This window comes from Lissotriton vulgaris, chromosome 3_1 (genome assembly GCF_964263255.1).
Source record: "Lissotriton vulgaris chromosome 3_1, aLisVul1.2, whole genome shotgun sequence".
Lineage (NCBI taxonomy): Eukaryota > Metazoa > Chordata > Amphibia > Caudata > Salamandridae > Lissotriton > Lissotriton vulgaris.
In genome coordinates, this window is record NC_141689.1 from 1,720,246,328 (window position 1) to 1,720,259,342 (window position 13,015).

At 43.3% G+C, this 13,015-nt stretch overlaps 2 protein-coding genes across 2 annotated transcripts in view; one reads left to right on the forward strand and one right to left on the reverse strand.

The window, feature by feature from the left end:
- LOC147728360 (UPF0462 protein C4orf33 homolog) overlaps positions 1–8,972 on the reverse strand; it is a 112,372-nt gene extending 103,400 nt beyond the window's left edge. The window contains exon 1 of the mRNA XM_086962161.1: positions 8,740–8,972. The gene's annotated coding sequence lies outside the window, so the exon portion shown is untranslated. The remainder of the gene's footprint in view (positions 1–8,739) is intronic.
- Positions 8,973–9,053: 81 nt separating this feature from the next.
- The window catches only part of SCLT1 (sodium channel and clathrin linker 1), a 511,633-nt gene continuing 507,671 nt past the window's right edge, over positions 9,054–13,015 (forward strand). The window contains exon 1 of the mRNA XM_086962162.1: positions 9,054–9,132. The gene's annotated coding sequence lies outside the window, so the exon portion shown is untranslated. The remainder of the gene's footprint in view (positions 9,133–13,015) is intronic.

A 13,015-nucleotide genomic window follows, 5' to 3' on the forward strand; every position in this document is an offset into this window, starting at 1 on the left:
GTCTAGAGAGTTGGATGAAACTTTTACTAAAGTGAAAGAGTTGATTGTTTCAGCACAAGTCCTACACGCCTTTCTAGATGACTGTACGTCAGTCATTTCGGTGGATGCAAGCATGAATGGTTTATGGGCAGTTTTAGGTCAAGAAGTTAATGGCAAGGAACAAACAGTAGCTTTTGCTTCAAGATCACTTAGACAATTTGAGTGTCACTATAGCACTATTGAACGAGAGGCTTTGGCCTGCGTTTAGGCTACACAAAAATTTTAAATGTATATTTGGGGGTGTAAATTTGTAATTTTTTCTGATCACAAACCTCTTTCTTTTATTTTCAGCAAGGTGGCAGGCAATAATAATTTGTCTCCAAGATTAACCAGACTAGTGTCTAAACTCCAAGAGTATAACTTTGAAATGAAGCATATTTCTCGAGGAAGAAATTTTCGGGAGGATTGCCTTTCAAGGATGTTGATGGAAAAGGATGATGAGGATGATTTGATAGAAGAGGATGTGGAATGTGTGGCGGTGGTAGATGATATTGATGAATGGAGTTTGATAATTTGAGAAAATGAATGGAAAGAGGCTAGCTTAAAGGATACTGTCCTATCTGAAGCAATAGAATTGTCAACTAAAATCTGGCCTGATGTAAGAAATTTGACTGGAGAATTAAAAAAATGTCCTCAAGTCGCAGATGAGCTGTCTGTAAAGGATCACATCCTTTTAAGGGGTGATAAATTTGTACCTCCAACTGAACTAAGAAATACTATAGTAAAAATGGCTCATAAAGGTCATTTAGGGGTTACCAAAACTTGTATGAGAATTAAATTACTTTATTGGTGGCCAGGCTTAGATGCGCAGGTTAGGGCAGTGGTGAATAATTGTGAGCACTGTTCCCTCTAACCTGCGCGCCTGTGCGGCCGCGCACCTGTTTAATCTGAGCGCGCAGTCACCTCTTTGAAGCGCGCACACCGCCAGAGGCAATTATTCATGTTAATCGCAGCGCCCTGTAGAAGCATGATGGGCGCTGCGATTAACATGAATATGTGAAGAAATGCAGGCAATCTGCCCCCCTCTGCGCTCCATCAGGAAAAGGCAGGCAGCAACCTTAAAAAGCACAACGTGTGCTTTCACAATCATTAACATACATTAGTGATTGTGAAAGCACACGTGGTGAAGTTGTGCGTGCTGCCTGCCTTTTATTAACAGAACTCTGCAGTTTGTGTGCCTTTTTGAAAGTTTTTATGTCTAAATGCAGCCCCTTGCGTAAGCTTGCAGGGAGCTGCAGTTATTAAGAAAACTTTCAAAAAGGCATGCAATTTGTGGCGCTCTATTAACAAAAGGCTGGCAGCAAGCCTAACAGCACAAGTGTGCGTTCACAATCACTGATATGTATTAGTGATTGTAAAAGCACACGTGGTGAAGTTGTGCATGTTGCCTGCCTTTTCTTAACAGAACTCTGCAGTTTGTGTGCCTTTCTGAAATTTTTTATGTCTAAAGGCAGCCCCTTGCGTAAGCATGCAGGGAGCTGCAGTTAACAAGAAAACTTTCAAAAAGGCACACAATTTGCGGCGCTCTATTAACAAAAGGCTGTCAGAAAGCCTAACAGCACAAGTGTGCTTTCACAATCACTGATATGTATTAGTGATTGTGAAAGCACACGTGGTGAAGTTGTGTGTGCTGCCTGCCTTTTCTTAACAGAACTCTGCAGTTTGTGTGCCTTTCTGAAATGTTTTATGTCTAAATGCAGCCCCTTGCATGCAGGGAGCTGTAGTTAACAAGAAAACTTTCAAAAGGCACGCAATTTGTGGCGCTCTATTAACAAAAGGCAGGCAGCAAACCTAACAGCACAAGAGTGCTTTCACGATCACGGATATGTATTAGTGATTGTGAAAGCACACGTGGCAGTGCAGAGTGATGCTGTGGTGGTGCAGAGTGATGCTGTGGTGGTGCAGAGTGATGCTGTGGTGGTGCAGAAGGATGCTGTGGTGGTGCAGAGTGATGCTGTGGTGGTGCAGGGTGATGCTGTGGTGGTGCAGAGTGGTGGTCCTGAGTGATATTGTTGTGGCGCTGAGTGATGCTGTGGTGGCCCAGAGTGATGCCGTGGTGGCCCAGAGTGATGCTGTGGTGGCCCAGAGTGATGCTGTGGTGGCCCAGAGTGATGCTGTGGTGGCTCAGAGTGATGCTGTGGTGGCCCAGAGTGATGCTGTGGTGGCCCAGAGTGATGCTGTGGTAGCCCAGAGTGATGCTGTGCTACCGCTGAGTGATGCTGTGGTACCGCTGAGGGATGCTGTGGTACCGCTGAGTGATGCTGTGGTGCCGCTATGTGATGCTGTGGTGGTGCGGAGTGATGCTGTGGTGTTGAGGAGTAATGCTGTGGTGGTGCGGAGTGATGATGTGGTGGTGCGGAGTGATGATGTGGTGGTGCAGAGTGTTGCTGTGGTGGTGCGGAGTGATGCTGTAGTGGTGCGGAGTGATGCTGTGGTGGTGCTGAGTGATGCAGTGGTGGTGCTGAGTGATGCTGTGGTGGTGCTGAGTGATGCTGTGGTGGTGCGGAGTGATGCTGCTGTTGCGCTGATTGATGCTGTGGTGGTGCTGAGTGATGCTGTGGTGGTGCGGAATGATGCTGTGGCGGTGCGGAGTGATGCTGTGGTAGTGCGGAGTAATGCTGTGGTGGTGCTGAGTGATGCTGTGGTGGTGCGGAGTGATGCTGCGGTGGTGCGGAGTGATGCTGTGGTGATGCAGAGTGATGCTGTGGTGATGCAGAGTGATGCTGTGGTGGTGCAGAGTGATGCTGCTGTTGCGTTGAGTGATGCCGTGGTGGTACTGAGTGATGCTGTGGTGGTGCTGAGTGATGCTGTGGTGGTGCGGAGTGATGCTGTGGTGGTGCGGAGTGATGCTGTGGTGGTGCGGAGTGATGCTGTGGTGGTGCGGGTTTATGCTGCTGTTGCGCTGAGTGATGCCGTGGTGTTGCGGAGTGATTCTGTGGTGGGTGCTGAGTGATGCTGTGGTGGTGCTAAGTGATGCTGTGGTGGTGATGAGTGATGCTGTGGTGGTGATGAGTGATGCTGCTGTTGCGCTGAGTGATGTTGCTGTTGCGCTTAGTGATGCTGTGGTGGTGCTGAGTGATGCTGCTGTTGCGCTGAGTGATGCTGTGGTCGTGCGGAGTGATGCTGCTGTGACAGAGTGTCCTTGCTAGTTGCAGTGGTAAAGAACTCCCTTCAAATATGATGACATTGTCAGGCTTCTGCTCTATCATTGTCTTTAACAATTAGACAAGCCCATGCCCTCCCTTACTCAGGAGAGAAAATATTTAGCAGGCTCTGACATAATCTGGTGAAGACTTGACTAAGGAAATGCTACTTCTCAGCTAGGCATAATTTCCCGTGGTCCGGCTGCAAGAACCCCAAAATTCCACAGGCACTATTGTGACTGGCATTGCAACATGTAGCTGTGCTAAACTGCTCCGTGAGGCTTGCGCTCTTAAAATCCCTTATATAGTCCACAGACCCTTGTGTGGAAACACATCACTTTTTTTGTGGACTTCTGAAAATTGCTCCTCCTGTTTCAATATGTGACTGTAGTGATTTTTACTGTATGGGGGGTACGTGTTAGCATGTTGTGTGTTGGGGTAATAGTGAAGCATGTGAAGTGAGCCAGCTCATGCGTCTGTTTCTTGGTCTGCATCCGTTCTACTGCAGGGGCGAGAGGAGAAGTGTGCTAGAAGAACAGAAATGGGTGCTAACAATTTTTAATTTTTGTAGTAGCGCCGACTGGCAGATGACCGGTTTCTGCCTGTAGGCTCTTTTTGCAATTACTTTTACACAAAGCAGGTGGAAATCCGCATAAAAATGCAATCATGACAAATGCTCAACAACGAAAATCAAATTTTCAGGTGGGTGTCTTCGCTGCTTGAGACAAGAAAACAAGAGAATACAGAGGGAGGGAAAGAAAAAGATGAGGAGAAAGGAGAGTGTAAAAGAAAAGCGTAAATGTGTTTGCGTAAATGTCTACCAAGAGGCACATACATAATACAGTAAAAAAAAAAAGGCAAACCAAGTTTTGGACTTCCAGACACCGCTATAAGTAAATGCACAGGTTGAGGGTGTGGACAGACATGTGTTCTGCGCTCTTGGAAGTGTTGCAGTGTTAACAGGCTCATCAATTTGGGGTGTCCCCCTCTTTTAACTATATTCACCCTCTCACAAAGCAACATGCCTCCATTGACTTTGATACGGTCATATTTTTGGCAAACCTGCATCACCTTACTCTAAAACTTTAATGGAGCCACACTCTTAAATCTACGACTTCACTCCAATTTGCAAGCCAACAGGTTATTTTATAGCTCTCACCTAAAAAATAAAGGAAGCGAAACTGCAAGCCCCATAATGCAATACAAAATGATGTCGGTGAAAAAGCCTGGGCATCGGGATGTGTCACAGCACTGTGCAATTATTCTTGCACACTTCTTATTTCCCTTACCTGGAATTAGGATTAATAAAACTGGGAGTTATACATTCTCGCTCGTCCAATGCTTCCATTCCAAGGCACTAAACATAATTTTTTTATATAATATTTTAAAAAACAGAACTATCTTTTATATTCTTGAATGATGGCTTAACTATTCTAGATAGACAATATAGTGAAGATCCGTTTGCCCCGAAGAAGTCCTTCTGATAAGGATGAAACACGTCGGCTGTATCTCAATCATCCTGAATAGGTTTTAAAGACTCCATTGAATAAAAGAAGACATTTTTTGAAGAATATTTTGTGGACATGTATTTTATATAACCCGTTGTCCAATTTGTTATGTGGTGCACCTGTGATGATGAGTAAAAATTGCTAAACTCCTGTACGGGAATTACAGTGTGACAGTGGGTGTTTTTCAGTGTGCACACTTGTTTTCTCAGTAATTCTACACCACTTATATATTGATTAGGGATAGCGGGTTAGGTGCAGAGGCCCATGGGGTTCCACTGTTTAGTCTATTTCTATTCTTCCAGTGCATGCATATTTCCTAGCCAGGGACTGCAGGAAGTGAAAAGCTGCCTCTCTTAAGTAAGTTTAAAGAGCTAACAAGGTTTGAGCCTTTGTTTCCCCTCCGCTTAATTTACATCAGGTGTGAGCCAAGAGACTCGAACAAAAGGAGGCCTGATGACCCCTCAGATTCTGCCTTTGTTATGGGCCCAGCAGGAGTCTTAAATAAGAAAGCCCCGTCCCCGCCTGAACATTGTTGCTTGTTGGAGATGGAAAGCAGACAATATGCAGGTGCTGCTGAAAGTGTCCCAGTGTTTGAAATTACACCAGGACGAGTTCAGAACATTATTTAGTGGGGCCCAAATTCTTGGCAGGGTGGACCGCATTCAACCTGTGAAAAAAGTGGGTGGACACCATCCACCCACGTATACCCCTGATTCGTGCCCAGAGTGCAATTATGAGTGACATTTCAACAGTTTTGAGTGACACTTTCTTGAGAGCAAATTCAGCCTTATTTTACCCAGTAAACTAGAACCCCATTCCCAATATGAACAAACCTTTCCCACACAGTGCATTCAAACACCACACAGTCATTAGAGCTAACTCCATTCCTATCCAGCAGAACCAACCTGCTCCTTCGTAGTCCATCTTACCCACATTCACATCTGCAGTGTTCAGCTCACCTGTGCCAAGCAAGATTCAGGCCAGGTTGAGATGGTGTTGCTTTGCTGATTTTTGCAGGAGAGAGGCCGGGCCTGGCCTTTCAGGACTGGCCTCAGATTGTACGGTGCTTCGTTATGGGTATTTAACAAAAGTAGTAGCAAGGGATACATTATGACATTAAAAGACTTTTAATGGAGAATATGCTTTTGAATACTGTAACCTTTTTATGTTTGTTGTAAGCTGCAAACCTGTCTTAAGACCCTTCATGTGGTGCTGTATGTGTATAAATACACTGTCTTTTCACTTTATTAAGCAAATGTTTGAGTGACATTTGCACTGATATTTGTCGCTGCACCCACACACGCGGTTGGGTTCTTGGCGCACATAGCCTTGGCTGCAGCGCACAGAGACCTTATCCTGCCGCGCACAGAAGAAAAATATTAGAGGGAGCATTGATTGTGAGGAGTGTTTGCTGTCAGATAAACACTGGAAAACGTCATCTTCTCCTTTACATCCCACTCAATTTCCTGGTTCAGCATGGGAAAAAGTGTGGTTGGATTTTTTAGGTCCGTATGTTTTGCCAGAGGGAATGAAGTACCTCATCTTAACAATGGACTATTATTCAAAATGGATGTACCATAAATTTGTGGATTCACCGGATTCAGAAAATACCATTTCATTTCTAAAATGAGTATTTTTGTGAGAAGGGGCTCCTCATGTTCTGGTAACAGATAATGGGACACATTTTGTGTCAGAGAAAATGCGTAAGTTTTTAGATCTATAAGACATTAAGCATTTTAAAGTAGCTCTCTACTCTCCTTCTTCTAATAGGCTTTTAGAACGCGGTAACAAATTATGAAGGAAGGGATCCAAACTGCTATTGCTTGAGGTCTTGATGTGGGAAAATTTCTTGAAGAGAAAATGTGGAACTATAATACATCTCCTCATTGTACCACTGAGGCTACTCCTTTCGAACTGCTAAGAGGTAGAAAAGCACACTCTATTTTATTTCCCCCCTGTTAGACAAGAAAAGTTCAAATGTTATAAAAGAAGGGTCTGACAAGGAAATGTTGGTAAACAAGGTCAAAGAAAAACAGGATCATATGAAGAAATTTTTTAATAAAAATAATTATTTAAGAAATTTGGAAATTTCAGTTGGTGATTGGATAATGATTAAAAAACCTTTTAAGGTTTCAAAAGGGAGTTCGGTATTTTCAAATCCAGTCCAAGATAGCAAAATCAGCAAAGGAGCTGCTTTCTTGGGTGAGAAATGTTGGTGGAACAAAAGACAATTGGTGAAAATGTCTCAAGAACAAGCCAAGTTAATTAGTAGGAAAGGCAATTTGGGTTCAGAAAGTTGCGGGTGGACACATTGGTTACAATCGGATGTAAAAACTCTTCCAATATCCAGAAATTACAATTTTGGTTTTGTTAGTGGTTCATACACTTATTCATTTAGTCGTAGTGGTAGGTTGAGCAGAGCTCCTACTAGGTACAATGAGTTTATCACATATTAAATTGAATTTATTGCTTATTAAATTGTTTTATGATAAAGAGGGATGTGATATAGTGGTGATGTATTTGGTTTGTTATTATATTCCTTTGTAATACATGTTATTAGAATGTTATATATGTAATTTAGAATGTGTTGCTTTATATGTACGATATAGAGTCTTATTCGGCTCGGGGTTCGATGAGCTGAGTCAGTTGCTGATCAGACTTCGAGCTGAGGAGGCGCTCCTTGTCGTGGGTGAAGCACTTTAAAATAAACTACTTATCTTTAACTTTACAAAGACTCTTGAGTAATGACTAAGTGAATCATTACACAGCCGAAAAACTTATTTTGCGAATCGGTGACAAACAGAGGCAAAGGCTTCCTAATTCAGACATCAACTTCACAGCCTCGTGGCAAATTCACCAGAATACTATGTTGTGACCTCGGGCGCGAGGATCCAACTGTGAGTTCTCTTTGCAATTAAATGAAAAATACAAACAGTACCTTATAAAGATCAAGCTGTTTTCAGCAAATACTCCTGTTGGGGTGCAGTCGAAATGATGTAACCTCAGACTGTAAAGATTCCTTAGATAAATGCGCGGGTTTCTTGGAGAACAGCTACTAACAGTAATGAACCTCGAGGTTGTGTTTTCGGTCGAAGATCATCGCACAATTTTTGTAAATCGCTTCGCAGGGCCACAGGACACGAGTTGGGTTATAGATGAAGATTTACTGTAGAAACACAACCTGGTGTCAGTCCACTTCACGGAGCCAGGGTCAACTGAAGCTTCTGGAGTGTTATCAGCTTCACATTCTAACCTTGGAATGAAACTAGATAAGATTCTACCAAAACAGGCCCCCACGTTCCAAAGGGCCCTTTGAGTCTCTCTCTCTTTTCCCATGCCATCTTAAGGATTTTTGGGGGCTGTGGTAACAAATATTTTAACTGTCTTTTGAAAATTTGTTTGACAGAACACATGCTTCAATTAGCAGACAATGAGCAGTAAAATCACGAAAAGAGGGCCCATAAATATATTTGGCTTAGTGCCCCCAAAAACTTCCTCAGGCCACGTTCAGGCACACGAGCCCAGACGTCCAGCTGTGCACTTCTCATACAGTTGTGGACTCATCAGTTGTATTCAACCGTTTCAGTTTGAATACTCTAAGTGTGCTGGGACAGGAGTTTCGGCGCATTGTTAAACGTGTGCTTCGTATATGAAGTTATTTTAAAGTCCTTTCCTAACCGCTTTACTGCACAAAAGTAAGACCATTCTAAACTCATCTCATTTTAAGAACATCACTCCCTGTCTCTGATCATAATAACGTAGAACTCAAAGTCAGCCCTGCGGTAATGTCACAGTAACCGGTGCGAACGCAGCACAACTCAGAGCTGCAAATGATTTTCCTTACAGTGAATTGCAAATAAAATCTATGTTGAGTCAAATTTAAAGTAATTTCACGTCATGCAATGTTAAGAACGTGAGTCACTTACTGTGCTTTTATTAATACTTAAAAGCAGTTTCCTCTCATGACGACATTTACTTTGCTAATTAGTACTTCTAAGAATATAAAAAAAAACTTGAAATCGTTGCCTTTTCGGAATCTACACACTCACAGTTACCTTGTTACAAGCCCCTCTGAGTCTCCAGGTAAGGCAATCACTGCAGCGACCACCGAACTGCAGCTGCTCTTTTGAGGGAAAGGTGTCCCAGGACAGGACGACTGCAAATTAAAAAAAATGCACGAAATCAAATCTACCTCGCAATAACTGCTTACAATAAAGCGCAAGAAACCTAGACGTGTTCTAATTTCGATTTCCGTATCACGTGACGCTTCATCGCTACTAGGTTTATTCCTCTAATGCAATCACTTCCCTTGGATACAGTACACTGGAGTAAAAATTTCCTTAGCAACGACGTTGGACACGTTGGTCATGTGACAAGCAGAGAGCTAAGCGGTTAATTTCAGAGGGACAGATCGTCAGGCAGACAAGCGACAGCACCAGCTAGTAAGTTGCACAACGAAAGCAGGATGTTAGAGGGTTACCGACAATTGGATAATGCTTGGGGACACATGACAAGTGTGTGGAGCACATTGTGTGAGTGTTTAGTTGAGCCGTTTCTATCCATGCATCTGTCCTATCCTTGCTAGGTTGGCATCAGAATGGGCAGACTTGGTCTGTGGAAGAGATAGTGGTCTTTTGGGTGTGCCAACCACGCCTGTTCTCCCCCCTTTCATGTGCGGAGTCTCGCTCTTTTAGACCTTACTCCCGTTCTCTCCCCATCTTTTTCTAAAGTGCATATATCACTAGCCATCTCCTCCCTCTTTCCCCTCCTTCTTTTCACTTTGTTCTTCTGAATGTACTTTCTTGTGTCACCTCCCTTTCAATATTACCTACCTCACAAACGCAGACTCTATATAAACACCGGATTTTCGCTGTCACTGTCATGATTTTTACAGCTGGGTAACTTATTCACGCACTTTCACATAAAATAATAATTGCAATCAGCCTGCTTGTGACCACAGACTGTATCCTCAGCAATGTGGGCAAGGATTCGATCAGCATTAGTTGGAACAGGTTCATGACCCACTACTGGCGCTCTGTGAAACTTGCTCTGCCTGCAGCTCAACTCCAAAGCTGCCAGTTGTGCTCCATCTTGAACACCCAGGTGCAATCTTAACTTACCCAGACACAATTAGAATCTACTGAGTTCACATTGTGCATTATACTAGTCTCATATGGATTGAAAAAGCTGTAGAAACACAATATCTGCATAATGCAAATAACCAGGGAATATAAGCTGAAGTAAAAAGTGAAACATAAGCAGGAATTCTTTTGCACACATTAAGTAGCTTAAGGGATTTTAAGTCATTGTGGAACATTTGATCAGTGTTTTTGCCCGTAAAATGAATATAAATGAAAGGACATTAATATTGGCAGGGACATCGCAGGATTTTGGTGGCCCTGGGCCAAACGTATTTTGGGGGCCCCTGTTCTGAACAACTTTCAATTTATTATCCAGTTTTTGCTCTTTCATGGCCTCTTTAACCAGGTCACTGGCAGTGCACAGGCACACTCATCCAAATTCTAAATGTATTTACATCTAAATATTCGGGGATAGTAATGTGAGTTTCCAATATTGTAAAACAGTACCAACTCTCTGTTATTACTGTAAAACATCTTTGTGACACCCTCCCATTTCTCATATGTGAGGTCCTGTTTTGATCTATAAGAAACTTTTATTTACGGATGTTGCATAAAATATGAACACAACATGTTATGTTACTATTTTGTCAAGCGCAACAGCTGCCCCAGCAAAGGGGCGTCCCGGCGCTAATGATCCATAAGATAATATACAGGGGACGGCGAGACTGAACAGAGAGCCTTAACAAGAAGGGAACAGAAAAGTCTTCACAGCCTTCCGGAAGGCAAGCATGTTGTCAATGCCCCGGATGGTCACCGGGAGGGAGTTCCAGAGCCTAGCTCCCAACACCCGGAAAGAGCGGCCACCCATCCGGCAAAGCCTGCTTTTAGGGATGACTGCAAGGTGCTGGCCAAAAGAACGAAGATTTCGCTGCGGTACGTAAAAGGATAAAAGGGGCCGCAAAATTTCTGGGCTATGCAGTTTAAGGATCTTGAATGCCAAACAGAGTGACTTGAATTGAATACGGGCATCAACAGGCAGCCAGTGCAGTTTTTTAATCGTGGCCCGTGCCGAACATCTCCGAGGGAGGCCAACCAGAGTCCTGGCTGCTGAATTTTGTACTCTCTGGAAGCGGGCTATTTCCGCTTTATTGGCACCTAGTAGTAGGACACTAGCGTAGTCTATGCGTGACAAGATAACAGCTTGCACAACATGCTGACGCATGGCAGGTTCGAAAAAACCCAAGATAGGGCGTAGACTCCGCAACAAGCCTACACATGTCGCAGCCACTCTCTTGGTGTGTGTCTCAAGCCCAAGAGAGGAGTCCACCCAGACACCCAGATTTTTCACAGAGGTACTAGGCTCAGGCATCCCACCTAACGAGGGAGGCCACCAATGATCGTTCCACAGGGCTGTGTTCTTCCCTAGCAGTAAAATCTCGTTTTTTACCGGCGTTCAGCTGGAGACAGTTGTTGGTCATCCAGTGGGCCACTGCAGCGATACCGTCCCTAAATCTTGTGGCAGCGACAGAAGGGCTCTCAGAGAGTGCGACCACCAGCTGAATATCATCAGCGTATGATACCAGGGTCAGGCCCCACTCTCTGGCAATCGCTGCCAACGGTTGAACATAAAGGTTAAAAAGGGACGGGCTGAGTGCCGAGCCTTGAGGGACACTCGAAAGGATCTGTCCTGGAGAAAAGAACGGAACCACTCAAGGGCCAGATCTCTCACTCATGAGTCCTCCAAACGACGCAACAAAATTTTATGCGACACCGTGTCGAATGCAGCGCTGAGATCAAGTAAGATCAGCGCTACACTCTGACCGGTGTCTAGGATTTCTCGGAGGAGGTATTTCTCTGCAAAATGTCTGTAATAGACTCACACATTACCCATATTAAAAATAAATGAAAGGAAAACGGTATTTAAAACTATTGTGTTGTATCTTTTCAATTGGTACAACCCACACCCCAGCCAGGCTGCACCATTGGAATGTTCTGTAATAGATTGTTGGTAAGTTTCTACAGCTGCCTTAAATTTGACTGGACCCTGTGGTGGTGAAAGGATCAAGCACTGTTGAACTTTATTCCAGTGTAATTCATTATAACACTTGCGACAAGGATAGGATGGTTCTCCAAAATATTTCCAGACATGTACAAAAAAATTAGAAGTTCCAGATATTAAACTGGGACAGTACAACAGTGATCCCATACCATTGTGACCACTATGGAGATCGGCTTTAGAGGAATGAACACTGTAGGAAAGATCTAAGTTTCTGAATAAGGGTCAAGTTAGTTAGGATGGAGACATCAGAAAGAGCTAGGAATCAATAGTCCTGACCAAGTGTTGCTTGTAGATCCTTCTGTATGTGGTAATGATGTGTGATGATTTCCCCAAGTTGTTTACGGAGATATTGGGGGGTTTCTCAAAGTTTACCAACATTTAGGAATGTGGAATTCCTATAGCTGGATGCCCAGGACATATTGTTTGGGGTCAAGGGCAACACATTTTTATGTGCATTTTGTCCTTTGGACAAGTAGACCAAACCCCCTGCAGCACAAACCCTTTGGCTGCCAGTTTGCAGTACCACATTATGGATCACTGTCTCCAGTTAATGTAATATTTTTGTCCATATGTTAATGCTGTTCAAACTTGTATTTATGGTTCATTAATGCAAACCCTTTATTATTAGGGTGAGCGCTCTAAGTAAATGCTGTGAGCTCTGACTGCATTACTGACAGTGGTTCCAATATAAAAATGTGTACACACGTTTTCAAAGTTTAGCAATATGAGGCTATGCATAAAGCTCCCAGAATGCTCTTTGATTTGATGCAAATATTTTTAGAAGCTTGAAGGCAAGATTGATGAATCTTTGCTTTCAAAAAAAAATGTTCATAAAAAAATGAAAGCAGGAAAAAAAATATTTCACTTAACTACTGGTAATGTCAACATATAAAACGCTAAAACCTCAACCATACCTGACAGAACATTTCTCAAATCAAAAAAGGGAAATGAGTTTACTGAGAATGGGCGTTTATTCATGTAAAGATCTTATTCCTAAATGGAAACGGGTATGGCCCACAATGGATTGCCGCCTTTGTGGCCAAGGAGAAGAGTCACTACCCACCTACTATGTATTTGCCCGGCACTACTTCCCATACGGTAAGCACTCCTACGGCCATCATTGAAAAAAGAACAAATAAGGACTTGTAGATCGGCCGTAATAAAATGCCTAGGAGGCTCAACAGT